This window comes from Rhinolophus sinicus, chromosome 5, assembly GCF_057876585.1.
Source record: "Rhinolophus sinicus isolate RSI-liver-muscle chromosome 5, RSI-T2T, whole genome shotgun sequence".
NCBI lineage: Eukaryota > Metazoa > Chordata > Mammalia > Chiroptera > Rhinolophidae > Rhinolophus > Rhinolophus sinicus.
This window is the reverse complement of record NC_142505.1, coordinates 88,796,033-88,809,078: the sequence shown is the minus strand read 5'-3', so window position 1 is coordinate 88,809,078 and position 13,046 is coordinate 88,796,033. Positions and strand designations below refer to the sequence as shown.

Genomic DNA, 13,046 nt, shown 5'->3' with positions numbered 1-13,046 from the left:
ATGTGTGTTCCAGAAAAGTTGTGGCTAAACTCAATTTTTGTGACTCAAATGATATCAACACATATGGGGATCTCACTTTAAAGAGTCAACCATTTGGGATGTGAATTTTCACTTCAGTGGAGTTCTTTCATGTGTGCTAATTTTCCTAAATAAGGGTTACGCCTATTTATGCTTCACAGACCAATTCATTCATTAATCAGAAACCTAGAATTCAGCTTTGTGGAAGACCGGCAGTCTTAATTTCCAGGAGGCAGGGAAATGGGGAACATTTGTGGCGTGGCCAGAGGCACAAAGAATTAGGTTTCAAAGCTGAGAGTTAAGCTCCTCCAGGTTAAGCACTTATTTATTGTCAGCTTTGTAATCACTCCCCACCTGGGACAGGTGAGCCCTGCCCCAGTGTCCCCTGAATGCGGCTAAAATCCTGATGACCTTGAATTCGCTATTGCTAAAGAAGCTATAGTCCCATGGCTCCTGCCTGGGACAATCAGGGAATGCTCCAGTCCGATCTGATTCCCTCGTTCTGGGCTGAGACGCAGCTCAGGCAGAGAAGTCTTGCATCAGACGAATGTCTTGGCTCTTGACAAGGAATATTACAATTAGAACCCTTTCTCGTTGACCTTGTCAGTCCAGTCCTGGGCTTGTCCATCATTCTCCCATTTGTGGGGGGCATTTGTAGCAGGTGGCTAGGCTGTCAAGGGCAGCAGTCCTGAGAGCTGCAGCCACCCTCACGGGGCTACTTCATCTGAGATCTTGTGAGCAGAGAGGACTAACAATGGAGAAGTTGACCGATTCAGCTTTCACCTGTCCCAGGATGGCCAGAAATCTCTGGGGAAAAGATAGAGGGGCTGATGAGGGTCATGACAGCGTAAACAAGCCCACAGGCAGTTGGTCTTGTTAAGCTGGTGGCTACTGCAGGTCACGCCCAATCAGCAGCCCAGGCTGTTGGATCAGAGAGGACAATCGGTTGGATTTGGGGCCCAAAGACCTCCTATAATTTGCATTGATGGAGAGGGTGGAGATGGCATCGGAGGGGCTGAAAAGATGAGATAAAAACAGCACAAACAGGAGAGCAGCATTAATGGAAGCTAGGATCCATGGAAGGGAGAAAAAGGAAGAGGTGGGTTCAAATGCGAGAGAGAAGCATTGCTTTTAATCACAATTCTTCACATGGGTTTGTTGACATGTACACTTCATGTTCGCTTCATGTGTGTACACGAGTGGTGTCCGCTGTCTCTCCTTGGGTCTCCCACCAGTGCTGTAAGACAGGCTGGTGATGTCCGTATTACGAACGAGAAGCCTGGGGCCCAGAGACATCTACTTAGTGTCATGGTCAGGAGAAAGGCTGGGTCTCCCAACTCTGTGCTTAAAGGCGGTTCTGTTAGTAAGTTTCCCAAGTTTAGCCTCATTCAAATGGCACTTTATGCAGGGAGCAATTATATAACAAAGAGGAAGCCAACCCGCCCTCTCTCAGATGCTTTCTCCTTGAGGCCCTTCCAGGGAACTGCGTTTAGATTTGCTGGAGCTTTGTGGCATAGGTCACTCCTTGGCAAGGGGTGGGGTGCTGGCTTCCTACAGTATGATGAAGGGCTGTGCTTAGGGTACTTTAATCTGCTGATTCGTGCAGGAAAGATCAGAAAGGAAAAGATAGGAAGGGAGACCACCCAAAAGGAAGTTGACAGTTACAAAAGAGATAGGCATGTGCTGCAGTATCTTATCAGGAATCACACTCAGTTGGTTATAGGACGAGAAACAGAACCTATGGAGGGGAGTGGTGGTCCGCTCTGGGTCTGGGGGAGAAGTGACCACGATGCCTAGTTCAGAAACCCCTGCCACTGAGGATGGGAACATGGACCCTGGAGTCAGACAGACTCGAGTTCAAGTCTCTGCCACTTTTCTTCTTGTGTCTTGGGACCAGGCATGCAATCTCACTGAACCTTAATTTCTTCATCTGTAAAATGGGAATGATAATGATTGTGGATTAAATGAAAGCATGCTTAAAAAGCACTTACCCCAATACTAACCACTACATAAATATCAGCTGTGGTCATGATAATTATCTTGAATAACATGAATGGAGAGAATTATGTCATCCAATTGACAAATTCTTCCCTCGATTTCAACCCTCTGAGCTACCATCTTAAGTCTCTCTGCCTGTCTCATGCAAATTACTTTTAACATTTCTTTCCTTTTTGTTTTTTCAGATTCCCTTCAGTGAAGAAAACATTAACGTCATTTGGTGGATAAAGAAACTGAGCCTTGGAGATGTGAAGCAGCCCTGTTCCGTAAGGTGACCAAGCCGATACGTGTCGTGGTGCCAGCACCACGCGTGACTCGGTCGTCTGGCACTGCAGCCCATAGGCTCAGCCACTGCCTCTCAGCCGGGAAGACAGACTCTGATGATAACAGAAAAGCACAGGAAACGCCTGATGGGGGATGGGGACGCGCAGAGGGAACCAGCCGAATACAGGGGATCAGGAAGGCTTCCCTGAGCATTAGCAATGCTGCAAAGAATGAAGGGCTTTCACTGGCAGAATGCCAGAGCTGGAGGCCAGTGACTTTCAAAGACAGCATGAGGAATGTTCTCGGGATCTGGCATGTGAGAATTTTAAAAATCTTAATAATTATGTATTCATTATAAGTTATTCATGCAAGGGGCTCTGTGTTTACATTTATGAGGTCCTTTTTGAATATATAAGTACACATAGAGAAAAATATTAGGTAAACATAGTAGCTGTGGTGCTTAGGAACAGCAAAAATCAGGACCCTGGAAAACTTAGTGCCTGAAGATGGGGAAACTGATTTTGTATCACTTTTCGGTTTTTTTTAAATAGAAGAGAACACTGAGACTCAGAAATACTAAATGCCTCGCTCCATGTCACTGAATGAGTTAGTGACCAAGTTGAGTTATATGAAAATGTGTTTCATTTCCCCCAAATCCTAAGATAACAGGAAAAGTGATACATCAACTTCGAGTTCTAGGGGACATTTGACAAACGATTCTTAGTTCTGCTGGCGGCCAGATTCTCTTATTAGAATCTTGCTGATGCTTTCCCTGTTTTGCTTTTTTTTCCCCCCAAATCAATTTCTCTTTCCAGTCTTCATCTGTCTCCCGGCTCCTCTGCCATAGTGAGAAGGCCTTGGCTTCAGAGGGAGGGTTTGTGACTGAGTCACTGGGATCTCCTGGCCCCTGAACCATTAGGTAAGCTCTGACTGTCAGCTGGGCTTTCTGGTGAAGGGGAGGGACAGACCCTGGATTTCAAGTCTGATGGGGCTGGAGCCCAGCCTGGCCTCTACTTTGGTGTGTGGCCACCAGTTTAACCCCTTCCTCCTTGGGCTGCCTACCTCACGGGGCTGTTAGGAAGGAAAATAAGACAGAGCCTCCAGAGTTGAGATGACTGTGCCATTGAAGGGGCTGTTATGACCCTGCCAGAAGCTATAGGGCACTGGAGTGGTGACCGTACACCATCCTGCCGACTCCAGAGTGCTGCCCAGGGCTGACCCTACGCTGTCGTGGAGCCCAGACACTGCTCACACCACACAGCGCACATGGAGGGATGGCTCTTTTTGAGAGTGAAAAACTGCCACTCATAAAATAATGTCACATACAGGGTTTCATGTTGATTTGGGCAATGATCCTCAGCGTAATTCTTCTCATTACGGTTTTGGTAAAGAGGAACTAAAGCTGGGGCCTGAGAAAGAGATGTGCCCCAGGTCACCCGGCTGGTGTAGTGATGCTGGGACCAGCCCGCAGGATTTCCGGCTCCCAGAACGGGACACCTGCACTGCCACCACCCGTCCTGCACTGAGCTACCGGGGTGGCAAAGGGAGGACCCCGACTGTCAGGGCTTTTGTCCATTCATTCCCACCTTTGTCATGAAGGTGTCTTGAGGCTCTTGTTTTATGGATAGGAAACAGGCCTACAGGGAGAAGAGAACGGGCAGAAGTAGAATTAATGTCTAATTAATACATAACCAGATTAGGAATGTCAGCTCTTTTTGTACAATTAAAAATGTTTGTGGCAGTTATAGGCTGTGTTCTTCATTAGAAGCTGGATTTCTAGAATTCAAGCAGTTTACATTCTTTCCCTCTAATATAGATCTCCCCAGCTTTTACCTGCTTATCCCGTTATTGTCATTATTGTATGTATCTGCGGTAGTCAGGCTTCTCCTGAGAAACAGAACCGCTGGGATGTGATACACACACACACACACACGTATAGAAGATGTCAGTATATGTATAGAGAGAGGTTGTGCATTGAGAGAGAGAAGAGAGAGAGAAAGAGAGAGAGAGAGAGAGAGAGAGAGAGATTTATTTTAAGAAATTGACTCATGTGATGGTGGAGGTGGCCAAGTCCAAAATCTACAGGGCAGGCCAAGATGAAGATCTAGGCCAGAGTTGAGTTGCAGCTTGAGTCAAGGCCATCTGGAGGCAGAATTCCCTCTCCCTGTGGGAGTTCAGTTTTTCCCTAGTCAGGCCTTCAACTGATTGGATGAGGCCCACCCCCATATCATGGAGGGTAATCTGCTTTACTCAAAGTCTACTAATTTAAATGTTAATCCAATCTAAAAGGTAACCTTCACAGTAATATCCAGATGTGTCTAACCAAATAGTTGGGTACTGAGGCTTAGCCAAGTTGGCACATAAAATTAACCACTGCAACGTATAAATATATCTATAGAATAACAAAGTAATATTTACTGACCACTTATGGGCCAGGCAACATGATCTCATTGAATAATTCCTAATCCTGATTATAGTACAGTACCTGACACACAGCTAGAAATACATTGTGGTTTCACATTTAGCGAGAATTTAGAGTAGAGGTAATGAAGGAAGGTTTTGGCATCAGGCAGACCAGACTTCAAGTTCTAATGTTGCCAATATTCGACTTGGGGAAATTACTTAATCTTTCCAAGTATCTTTCCTCATCTGTAAAACAGAATTAAAAATAGCACGTACCTCATCAACATAGCAGGAGCTTGATAAATATTAATCTACAAAATGAATGTTGAAGGAAACTTTAGGTTTGTTACGAGAATGAAAGGAGATCATTTCTCTGAAGGCCCCTGACACAGTCCCTGGCACTGATGAGAAGGCAGTGAATTTAGCTGCCTTATCCTATGATTATTTTTCCTCTGACATCTGCACACCCAGAGTCATGGCTGGCAGCTGTTGGGATCCATCTAATAAGACTAGGTAAGGTGTGGCTTCCAGGAAGGTCTTGCCTCTAAAGGCCAGGATAGAACAGAAATCTCTCACCTGACTCCGAGGCTGGTTTCTCTTATTTCCTTGGCATCGCCCTCAGGGCGGCCAGCTCTCTCCGCCACTCCCAGAACTCCTTTCTCGGAGCTCTGGCCATGACTGGGCTTGGCAGGGCATTCTCTGTAGAACCAGGTGATGGGATGTGGAGCTGGGTGCGCTCCCCATGTTCCTGCCAGCATCCCCTGCTGCTCATTTGCAGCCCTGCATTGCTCCTGTCACACAAATCTTGATTTATTGCCTCTCAGTGGAAAATAGCTGCCTTCTCCTCCTCTAGGCTATGACCTCCCTACAGACACTTTATAAATTAGGCTAATCCTTCTCATTTATTCTCCAACAAATCACACTGTTTATACTTGGAGTATAAGGCCATCAGGAATACCACAAACCAGCACTGTGTTAATGCATTCATCAGTCACTAAAATATTATGGTATACTAAAGGATAGACTCCCAGCTCTGATACTTAACCAGCTGTGTTAAATCTCTTAATCTCTCTTATACCTCAGTTTCTTCATCTGCAAAATGGGGACTGTATTAAAATCCATTCAAAAGGCTTATTAAGACATTGAATGAGTTAATGTGTGTAAAGCATGTAAAACATGCCTGACACATAGCAAGTGCTCAGTGAATAGTAGGTCTTACTATTATTATAATTACTACTGCTACTTCTACCTCTAGTTTGTGCCAGGAACCCCACCAGGCATTGAGGAAATGGCAGTGACCATGACGCATTCTGTCCCTGCCCTTGTGAAGTTTACATACTTGTGAGCAGGGGAGAAAAATAATAAACAGATAAAAAAATTTGTTTAAACCACAGATGTGGTTACAAATTGTGACAGGTATTCTGGAGAAGACCAACGTGATGCTTTGACAGACACACAGTGGGCTGAGGAGACTCCTTAGCCGGGCAGGTCCCAGAAGGCCTCACTGAGTTGTTAATATTTAGGTTGAACTCTGAAGGATGAGAAGGAGAGGGAAGAAAGGAATAGTGGCAATAAGGAGCAGCATGTATGAAAACCTTGAGGCAGAAGCAACTTGGTCCGTTCATGAGAAGGGAAGGGCCGACGTGGCTACGCTGGGAAGGGGAAGCGGAAGCAGCGAACACTTACAAAGCATTCACTTGATGTCAGACGCTCTTCTGGGTACTACGTGCCTGTCTCCTCACCCAGTTCTCACGCCCACCCGAGGAGGAGGCTGTGTCACGACCATCCACACTCTCCCTTAACTTCTTGCTGCCGCAGCATGAGGCACACACTCTTAGCTTGACGTTTTACATGCTTCAAAATAGAGATCTGGCATAACTTTCCAGTTTTATTTCCTTTTGTCATTTTGCCGTTCACTGTAAAATTAATTATTACTTCTGCAAGTAATACAGGGATATATTTTCCTTATGAAAACTTAAAACAATACAAGTAAATGTCAAGTAATTTTTGCCACTGTCCCCCCTTCCCCATCTCTATCTCAGCTGCCTCCCAGAGGTAATAGGCAGCTGATTTGCTGTGACACCTTTCAGACATCTCTAAAATCTATAGATTTATGGATACACCTAAAGAGTATATAAAACTGTAGGAAATATAAAGAATCATTTCATATGTCTTTAATAAGCACCCATCTTAATAGTTATCAGAGAGGAAGGGGTGGGCAAAATGGGTGAAGGGGGTCCACTGTATGGTGATGGGTGGCATCTAGAACGGTGGTGGTGATCACTGTGCAGTGTATACAGATGTCAAATTATAATGCTATACACCTGAAACATATAATGAAAGAATTTAAAATAAAAAAATAGAAATAAAAAATCAACATATGTCACTTCCTCCACAGTCCATTGGCCAGAAACATCACGAGGCTTCCTAAGGCAGTGTGCGTGGAGGGGGGATTATTATTTGCCCCATGTGACTGGGAAGAGAGGAAGACTGAAAAGGGTGAGCTCTTGACGTTTCTACCACAGAGAGTGATAAAAAAAACCCGTCTTTTTAAAAAATGAATTTCTTGTGGAGTCATTTAAAGAAAAAAATTGATGTGAAGAATGGTATAGAGAATATGCTTATGGCAAAAAAGAGAAGGTAGGCCGAGAATGAACTTGCCCATCTGCTCCTCTGGAACTGTCAGGTTTAGTGACAAAGGCTGTAGGTGTTTTTTTGTAGGGAGCTCCAAGCCCACTGCTGCTGCCAGGTGTCCCCCCACCCCCACCCCCCACCCCCCAGAAGTTTTCCAGGAGGTTCAGCCTGGAGGGATGCTGGCCTCATCTCCCCTCTCCTCTCTGCTCAGAAACCTCATCCCCCACCCCGACTCCTTCCCACCTAAGTCTCCCACGGCTTCTGAAAATATGATATGGGACCACGCTTTGGACTGAAGAGGCCTGTGTGTTGTTTTGGCAGGGTTCTGTTTCAAGGCGTTTGGGAAAGCAGCCAGAATGTGGAGCAGCTGCAGGGGGAGGGCGGAGAGAGAAGGAGGGAGGTAGTGGGGGAGAATCCTGGCCTCTTGCTCTCAGTTCCTCATATTTCTTCTCATTCCTCATATTTTAGAATAAATGGTCACTTTGGACCAATGTCTGTCAAGCAGCAGGAACAAGGCAGCTTTGCAGGGGCTAAAAGTGTGAGTATCAATGCATGGCTGTTCCATCCAGCTCTTGGCTCCAGACCCACGGAGCTGTCTGTCAGCCTGAGAAGAGGAGCCTGGGGCTGGGGCGGTGAGGGCGCTGCCTGCTGGGGGTGGGTCAGGAAGAGCAATGGGTAAGGAGGGGCAGGCGTGAGCCGAGGCTCTGGCCCTGAGCTGGTTCCCGATCACCGTGTTTCCCTGAAAATAAGACGTAGCCGGACCATCAGTTCTAATGAGTCTTTTGGAGCAAAAGTTAATATAAGACCCAGTATTATAATGTGTTGTGTCGTGTCGTGTCGTATCGTATCGTATTGTATTACATTACATTATATTACATTAGACTGGGTCTTATATTATAGTAAAATGAGACCGGGTCTTATATTAATTTTTGCTCCAAAAGATGCATTAGAGCTGATGGTCCAGCTCGGTCTTATTTTCAGGGAAACATGGTATGTTCTAGTGACAAGTAACTTCTTGTCACTTATTTCTGTGTCCCTTCCCATGTTTTAGAAAGAACTGTTTATTAGTGCAGAGCCCAAACTCAGGGATGTCAGAGGTAGAATAGCCTCAGAAATCAGCTTCAAGCCCACCCCACCCATTTCACAAACAGGTGCAAGACGTGTTAGTTCCTATTGCTGCTGCTGTACCCTTTACCACAAAAGTAGTGGCTTGAAACAACACAATTTATTATCTTATGGCTCTGTCGCTTAGAAGTCCAACACGGGCCTTGCTGGACTAATGTCAAGATGCCAGAGGGCTGCATTTCTCTCCAGAGGCTGGTCTGCATTCCTTGGCTCGTGGCCTCTTTTTCCATCTTCCAAGTCAGCAAGGCAGGCTGCGTCCTTCTCACATCGTATCACTCTCACCTCCTTGCCTGTCTCCCACTTTTAAGGACCTTGTGAACATTGGGTCCAGTTCTGTGGAGATGGAGACCCGTCCACAAAGTGCTCAGGAAGAACAGGAGAGGCAACAAGATGCCAACCCCTTCACCCCAGATTGGCATGGAAATCTGAAAATAACTGCCTCTGGGTCCACTGGCTGAGCCACAAAGCCTGAGCAGAGGCGCGATCCGAGCGCACAAGCATATCAGGGGCTTCACGCCCGCGGGAGGGGAAAAGGAAAGGCCCCTTCAATTGTTTCAGGGAGAAGAGGAAGACCAAAGGCAATATTATCTCTCATCAGCTACTCCCTGCGGGGGAATGAGCTTTGCACAGAGTACAGCCTTCTCTTAGCAGGGCAGGGAGGCGCCGCCTCACTCTTCACTGAAAAAAGCCTCACTTATCAGGTATCAAATCAGTGCCAACTGGAGCTACCTGAGATCAAATCAAAGCCAGAGTCATTGACGTGGCCTTGATTATCCCCTGTCGTGTCTGTGTGTGGGGACTGTTTAGATGCACGCTGCGGAGGTTCTCCAGGTGTGTAAGGACTCCTGGCTTCTGTGCTGTGGGCTGGGGACCTAGACAAGATTCCGAGCCAGTTCCTGTCCCCAAGGGGCCATGCCCCTAACCCCCATGCACACAGTTAAGACAATTCAGTGTAATGGGACAGAGGATTATCTTCCAGGAGCTAATTGTCCAGCAGAGAAGAGAGAAAAAGTCATGGGTGTCAGGGTCCGATGTCAGATTCAAACTGGGAAAGAAATGAGGGATGGAAGAAGGAGATGGGAAGAACGTCTGGGCGTGGCCAAGAATCCTGGCACTCACAGGTTGGGAGAAGACTTAGTGGAGAGTTTCCCAGATATTAAAAGAACAGCTTAAAATGACGAGAAACAATCTTTCTCCCCTTTTAGCAAAGATGGGCAATGCAACGTTTATCCTCTTCCACTCCTCAGGGACGTTAGGCCTCTTACAGTTCCCCAAAATAGTGGCTGGTGGCTCCACAAATGCATGTTCGGGTCCTAAAAGTACCCTAAAGTCAAGTACCAGGCCGCTCCGTCTGGCAAATAGTGGCCCTGGCAGCAGGCCCCTCCTGCCTGGGGCCTGTGTCTGCCTCTGCAGCCTGTAGCCAGAGCCTTTCGGGAGCCAGTGTGGGGGCAAACTCCCATGACTCATGGCTGGGGAAGCTGTCAGGGTGAGGGGAGGACGGGGCACAGGAGGACAGTGAAGGGAAAGTGTGCAAGGCAGAAGGAAAGGGCGAGTGGAAGGGAAGAAGGGAACAGGGTTAGTGACAGGATGGGGAAGAAGGGAACAAGAGGGAAGCAGGGAGGAAGGAAATATGGGAAATAGTAACAATGAGAAATACTGAGTAGTGACAATTGCCTTCAATTATATGAAATCCTTAAAATGCATTATCATATTTAATCCTGAAAACAACCCTATGGGGTAGGTTCTTTCATCAGGTCCTTTTTATGGATAAAGAATACGTACAAGGCACAGAGATCTTATACAATCTAAGGACACACAGGTAGTAAGTGTTAGAATCAGACATGGAAAAAGAAGGGAAGAGCAGGTATGGTGGTTGGGATGGAGAAGGAGAGGATGTGGGAAGAAGGCTGGAGATGGGGTCTACAGGCGTAGAAGTGCCAGGGTGTAGGGGGGCAGACAGGAGGGTCCTGGAACCTAGACTGGATCAGAGAGGCGCAGGCGAGAGCGCAGCCTACGGGCCTGGGATCTTAGGAGCAGCCAGCCCTCCGAGGCTCTGCTTGAATGGGCTTCCCTGATAGATTGTACTGGAGATTCCTTGGTGACAAGTGAGCCCAAGAGAACTGTAGTGCCATTGTTAGAGATGGATCCTTCCTTCTGAACACGAAACACACAGGAGCCACACAAGTAATCCAATTTCACCATGCTTGGGGGCAAGGAAAACATAAAACAAAGAAAGGAAGTTATTGACATAAATACCAATGGCTTCTCTATGTGTTGACATCTGCAGGTCACTTTCACATCCGCTATGTCATCATGTGCTAGTCCCGTTTTGTGATAAAACAGGTTTGGAGAGAGGACGTTCAGTTAATAAGAATCAAGGATCCAAACTCAGGTCTTCTCCAAATCTTCAGTGCTTTCCTGGGCACTGTATGGCAGTCGTGCTCGGGTTCCCTTCAATGCAATGCATTTTTTTCCCGATGAGCTTACCAGAATGAAAAGTTCTGTGGGACAAGACCCTCGCCTGTTACTCGTGACAGGAAGATTAATGTTAGCATCCGTTTCAAGTCATAGTGCTCATGCCAAATGTCCCCTCAATACTTGTTTATAGAAGAGCTTATTTAAAACACAAAAAGTTCGTTTCCAAAAAAAGTAGTGTGTGTCCCGTCCTCATAGGAGCCAATTAGTAGAAGCAAACAGTAGTGTTCTTGGAAATCCCCGGGATAACTCATTTTGTACACGCTGTGCCTTTTAGCCGCACTTCACCTGGGGCTACACCCTTGTTCCTCTCTTGAAACAGACTCTCTTGTTCTCTGCTCTCTGGTTGCCTTTCCTTCCCGCGCTCCACCTACCTCCCACTCCCTCAGCGCCTGTGCTTCTTTCTTTCCGTATAATTCCTCTAGCCCTTCCGATTCATACCCCTTAGAAAGCAAGCTCCACAAGGACAGGGACTGGTTTTTCTTCATTGTTGTCATTCCTCAGTAGGCTGCCTGGTTCATATACTAGTTGCACAATAAATATCTGTCGGATGAATGACTGTCGTCTGGGTCACCAGCCGCTAAACACAGACTGGCTGGCATTGTTAATTCGAGTTCTCTCTTCCCATACTTGTCTCTTCTATTTGTGTTCCTAACACCAACCCTTGCACACAGAATGGGAGCCCTGTAAATTCTTGTCAAATGAATCAAGGAGTGAAAGAAATATTGAAACACTGTTTTATAAAACACAGCTTTCAGGAGAAACAGAATTTTTCCATCTTGTGAAATAACATCTTATCTCCTCCTATGTCCATGAAGACACAGTGGAGGTGGGATGGTGGGTGGTGAGAATAATTTACAGTCTCGATACGTGGGCACATGTGTGTGATGCCTCGACAGGCTCACAGATTCCTAACACTTGTGGCTGACGGACGCCGTAACCATCAAGTGCCAGGAGTAGTATGACCGTGAGGTTTAACCACGTCTGAGCGCTGATTTTAGTCCCGGTGCTGTGCCAGGGGCTTTTATCTGTAGTCCTTCATTTAATTCTTACAACCAGCCCTGTGAAGAGGCTAGATATTATCTCCATTCAACAGATGAGGAAACTGAGGCACAAAGTTATGAAAGCAAGACTCTGTGACACCTGTTGGGTGTGAGCAGGAGCTTCTAGGCTGCCCTGGGCATGAGGGGAAGAGGCAAGACCGTGTGAAGTCCAGGAAGGCAATTTGGCACGAGTCTGATATATATGTATATGTGTGAGTGTATATATACATACATATGTTAATACATATATACATACATATGTTTATATATATATATATATATATATATATATATATATATATATATATATATATATATCCCCTCCTATATCCAGAGCAGTTATCTGTTAGATATTTTATATGTTGGGCTTCTGCAAAAGATTTCATAGAGGAATGGGGAAAAGGCTTATTCATTTTTAAAAAATAGATATTTCAGTTTTACAGACAGGAAGACTAAGATTGCAAGGATGTGAAATCTTTTGGCAATCGCCATCAGTGGCCAAGCCAAGTCTAGAAATCTCAACTCCAAATAGTCCAGGAGTCTGCTTCCTATGCCATGTTGCCCGAATGCCCCAGTGTCTCCATAATGACACTTGAATTTGATACACCCATTGGCCAAGATTTCTTTGTCCCGAACTTTTATTTCCAGAGGTATGACCTGAGCAATCCTGAGTAAAAAAAGTTATGTGATAAGGTAAATTTAGAAATCTTTGTCTCGCAGAGTTGTTAGAGAGAGGGAACCAGGAAGGCAGGAAGCGGCAAGAGCACTCAGGGAATTCAGCGATGACCAGGTATGTACAGGGGGTGGGGTACAGGTGAGGATATGGCAACGTAGGTAGGCTTCTGCCCTGGAGTAAAAATGGCAACAGCAAGAACACTAACAATGACGTTATTTTTTGATTGCCTAACACGGGGCACGCTCACATAGTTGAAGGCTTTATACGCATGACCACTTTTAATATGGAGGTCCAGCATCTCTCCTTGTTTCCTGAAGAGGAAACAGAAGCTCACAGAGCTGCTAAGCAGCAGAGAGAAACTCAACCTGTCTGGCATCAAAGTACTTGCTCTGAACCCCTCAGCCACCCTC

At 46.1% G+C, this 13,046-nt stretch overlaps 1 long non-coding RNA gene across 9 annotated transcripts in view; it reads left to right on the top strand.

Annotated features, from left to right (window-relative positions):
* Positions 1-13,046, top strand: part of LOC109448708 (uncharacterized) — a 64,014-nt gene that overhangs the window by 31,794 nt on the left and 19,174 nt on the right. For 8 of the 9 annotated variants that reach the window (XR_012489823.2, XR_016021361.1, XR_016021366.1 and 5 more), the window contains 4 exons: positions 2,202-2,596; positions 3,096-3,199; positions 7,082-7,182; positions 7,786-7,855. This is a non-coding gene — a long non-coding RNA (uncharacterized LOC109448708). The remainder of the gene's footprint in view (positions 1-2,201; positions 2,597-3,095; positions 3,200-7,081; positions 7,183-7,785; positions 7,856-13,046) is intronic. The other variant, XR_016021362.1, reaches the window with a different exon arrangement.